Source organism: Sceloporus undulatus, chromosome 3 (assembly GCF_019175285.1).
Source record: "Sceloporus undulatus isolate JIND9_A2432 ecotype Alabama chromosome 3, SceUnd_v1.1, whole genome shotgun sequence".
Classification (NCBI taxonomy): domain Eukaryota; kingdom Metazoa; phylum Chordata; class Lepidosauria; order Squamata; family Phrynosomatidae; genus Sceloporus; species Sceloporus undulatus.
In genome coordinates, this window is record NC_056524.1 from 180,799,412 (window position 1) to 180,804,400 (window position 4,989).

Consider the following 4,989-nt stretch of genomic DNA (forward strand, 5'->3'; position numbering starts at 1 on the left):
CAGATTGCTCATTACATGTGATTTTATTTGTGTAAATAGTATGAATTGTTTGGCATATGTTTTCTGTTTTGGTCCATGTGGACTTGTCCATTATTGAGATAATGTGTCCTAAGATTTATTTATTTTTAATGACGTATGGTTGGATCAGATACAAACATGTGCAGCTGGGCTGACAAAAGCAGATTTCTTCTCTACTCCAGTTTCCTCAAGATACACAGAGGTTGGAGGAACCCTTCTTAATGTAGTGAGGTATGTGTGGTGAAAAAGGAGAGTCCCAGAAAATCAGGTGAAGGCACCTTCTATGATCAGATCCATTTCTTCCAAGGAAGACACTTCTTATATCCAACCCATACTTTTGTAAGAATCAGCATTTTAATATACAAAGTAATTTACAGAAGTTGGACAATAGCCTTTAAAGAGCTACCTAGATATGGAGACAATTGAATTTTGTTCTGTATATGAACTAATTTCAGAGGAGAGGTAGATGTAAGAATGCAGATCTTTACCCTGATGTAAGAATGCAGATCTTTCTTTTCTCCTGAGCTAAGACAAAACACTTCTGTTGACACAATAAATGGTGTTGGAAAGTGTGAGTACTCTGTCTGGGATGGATTAGTTTTCCACCACTAGTACCCCATCACTAGCATGCATGGCCCTCTAATTAAAAATAGCTTTTATTGAACTGTTCAACTTAGTACAGTGGTTTACACCTGGTAACAAGTTCCCTTACAATTGGCTGTGCTGGCTGGGTCTTACAGAGATTTTGGTTTAAAACATCTTGAGGATATCAGGTTGATTACCTCTAATAGGTACTTAGGATGTTAGCCTTAGAAAGATATTGTACATTTGGTGACTGAAAGTGCATTTGTTAACAAAATTCATTCAGTCAATTAGAATTATCCCAAGTTAATTATCTTTTGATGGAGGTACACTTAGAATCAGAATCATAGAGTTGGAAGAGACTACAAGGGCCATCCAGTCCAATCCCCTACCATTCAGGAACTCACAATCAAAGCACTAGCAACAGATGACCAATCAGTCTCTGTTTAAAAACTTCAAAAGGAGACTCCACCACTGTCTGAGGCAGCATATTCCACTGTCAAACAGCTCTTACTGTCAGGAAGTTCCTCTTAATATTTAGGTGGAATCTCTTTTCTTGTAGCTTGAATCCACTATTCTGGGTCCTATTCTCTGGAGCAGCAGAAAACAAGCTTGCTCCATTCTCAGTATGACACCCCTTACAAATACTTAAACAGGGCTAACATGTCACCTCTTCACCTTATCTTTCCCATGCTAAACATATCCAGTTCCCTTATAAGGCATGGTTTCCAGACCCTTCACCATTTTGGTTGCCCTCCTCTTGATACATGCTCTTGATAGTGTTTTTGTATATACTTCAATAGTATACCTCAGGGGCCTGCAACAGAATGTTGCATTACGTTCTCACCACTTAACAGGATTGTTCTTGTTCAGGGTATGAATTGGCCAGCTGTGCCCAGCTCTAGGGCTACTGTAAGCCACAGGGAGCTTAAGCAAGCCAATTTTCTCTTCCACTGAATATTCTCTTTATCAGCTGACATTCAGCATTCCACAACTATCAGAGGTCACTGTGTGTGCTTACCCTTGTAGGGCTGGTTGAAGGGAGGTTGTTCCCTTTTTTTTAGTATGCTTTAATGTTTTGTACTTGTGCATACTTCAGGGTTCAGCCTAAGCATGCAGATACTCTTCTTTCAGCAGTTCCATTTTATCTTCAGTCCCTTTTGACAACCAGCCACCTGAGATTTCCATTAGAGAGAATGATCAGTCATCATATATGCTTTTGCAAGTGTCCATGTGGCTAAATATTTCTGGAATATGCAGGATTGATTTTTCTTGCTTTCTTTCTTTTTCTTTTTGGTCAACTATTATATACCTGAACTGATGTTTTCTTTATAAACCTTAGCTTTATAGTTTTGGTTCTGACTGTTGTGTTGTTGTTATGTGTCTTCAAGTTGACTTCAACTTACAGCAATCATAGGGTTTTCTTGATGAGATTTATTCAGAGGAGTTTTGCCTTTGCCTTCCTCTAAGGCTTTGTTAGAGGCATGTGACAGGGCTGAGCGGGGATTCAAACCCTGGCTTCTCAGAGTTCTCTCATTCAACATTCAAACCAGCACACCATGCTGGTCCTTGATTTGACTGTCAGTCCTGAAATGTATATGATCAGATAATGAAGCATTACTTAAATGTGATGGTAGGCCATATTGTTTTTTCATACAGAAGGGAAGTTGGTTGGCTTGGGTAAATTATATACATTCACCTTATGCATTATCCATGGTTTCATATAACCTAGCACTGAGTGAACAGTAATCTTTCTTTAGAATGTAATCCAGAGTGTCCAATGAGATGAGAACACAGAGTATTTTAATCTTCGTTCAGTGCACAGTGCAACATAAATCCATCTGTATGTTTTTAATAAATAGTCTGCACAAAAATAACTCTATTGTTTTGTCCCAAAGCAAAGTGAAATCATAGGGAAAGTTTTCATTACAGGATTTTTTCTAATGAAATGAACATGTGATCCATCTGGGAGAACACACAGCTATCTAATGTTTTGTGCCTGCCATTTTGAAAAGTGGCAGTTGAATATGCTATGTAATAAAAGACCTAAAGATTAAAAATTATCCTAATTGTGCACATACACAACATCATAATAAACATTTTTACATGGTATCCACAGCTTGGAGAAATATATCAGTATATTGCTTTGTACATTTAATGTTACTTAAAATATATTTTTCGTGTTTCATGTATATAGAAGGAAGGACAGTGTAAAGATAAACATTAAGGGTGTCCTTGAATAGCAACAAAATACAGCCTTCTGTGTGTGAAGGCTTCTTTAGGTAAGACAGTGGATTTAAAGGTTAATTCTTTGTCATCTTGCAAGCTTCGTAGGGAATCAAATCCAATAAGCAGCAATCAGCTTATATCTGTGTAACTTGTCTGTCAGGGTTTTAGAACAGTACATTGCTATATCTGCTCTTTAAAACACTGTAAAGTGTCTGTTGTAAGTGTAGTAACTTCATCTTCACAATACAATTATACAAAAATATGTACATATTTATTCTCATTTTTGTTTAATACAAAGAAATATGATTAACAGCAAACTTAGCTATTTCCTTCATTTACTGATCTTTAGTAATATGGCATTTAAATGGCATTTTAAAAGTCTGCATAAAACATTTGGCCCAGTAATCATGGATAATTTGGATACTCTTGCATGTTAGCTATGTTTTGTATATTTCTAAACACTTCTAGAAGCATTGAACATTCTAGAAGCTCTGTTAGAACTGCTTGGGAGTAGATACTATACACTTCTATTTACATCTCTGGTATAAAGGTATAGGTTGAGTCTCTCTTATCTGAAATGTTTAGGACTGTAAGTGTTTGGGATTTTGGATTTTTTCAGATTTTGGAATATTTGTATTTACATAATGAGATATTTTGGGGATGAGAAATTTCATATATACCTTATAAACATAGCCTGAAAGTAATTTCAAACATAGTATTTTAAATAATTTTGTGCATGAAACAAAGTTTGTGTACACTGAGCCATCAGAAAGAAAGTTGTCACTCAGCCACCCATGTGGACAATTTTAGGGTATTTCAGATTTTGAAATTCCAGATAAGTGAAACTCAACCTGTATGTGCAATTAATTGCAGGCTTAATAAAACAAAATGGCAGACTTCAGGCCAAGTCTATACATATCTACTCAGAAGTAAATCTCATTGAGCCCATTGTCATTTACTCACAGGTAATTGGGTATTGGATTGCAGTCTTTATAAATAATTTATATTAAAACATTGGGCTTCATAATCAGCACATTATTGAAAATTGTTGTATTTTTGTTCTATATCCAGAATCGAATACTCTGCAGTATTAGATCCTTATGAAACATCCTGATAAACATTTCCCCTTAGTCCTGGAATCTTAAATAGGCTCTGTAAAGATCCATTAATATATATTAGATGATGCATCTAATCAATAGAAATCATCAGGGAAAACATAGCCTACTATTATTTCCTTCATATATGCTTAAAGTTTATGGTAGCAGTAGTAATTAAGCTGGAGCAGGATTCTAAATAAAAAGTTACCAGCCTTTATGTCTGAGTTGCAGTTTTAAACACACACTATTGAGATCAGAGAGTCTTAATTCCACAAAGTGGCCACAGTTTCCCAGCCCATGCACATACACACACCCCACAATCTCCATGTGCTTGCCTGGAGTTCACCTGCTAGTAGTTTTTAGTTTTAGTTGTGTGACTGTTGAAACATTTTTGGAAGCATAGAAAGATAATGACAGGAAAAACTAGAACATGAGCTCCAAAGGGAGACATAATGGACTTCTAGATTCTTGTCAGTGATGAATGGGCTTTTTCTTAATTCATTGAGAACTATGGCTTAATCAAGAACCAAAGTCTAGGTGGGGAGGTGAGAATCTTTTTCTAGACATCCTGTCATTTATAAACTTGCCCTGATAACATAAAGATAAGATTGTTGCCCTTTGTGTGTCCTGGAACACAAACAGCTTTGCTTCTCATGTTATCTCTGTGGCACGGAGTTGCTGCATTTTCAGTAATTTAGTGCTACAAAGATAATGTAAGTGCTAAGCCATCAAGGAGGGACACATGCTAGTACTCCTTCATACAAGTGTTATTCCTCCATACACTTAAGAGAAATGCTGTTGTGGAGATTGAACTGTGGCATGCGTTCTACAAATGTGACACAAGACTCCAGAGGTAACCTCCAACGCACAAGAAAGACAGCCAGCCAGCCCTCTGTGTCCACATAGTCCTTATCCATGGATTCAACCATACATGGCTTGAAAACATTTTAATATATATATATATATTCAAAAAGCAAACCTTGATTGCCCATTTTATATAAGGGACACAATTTCACTATGCAATTGTATTTAATGGGATTTGACCATCAAATAAAGGTATAAT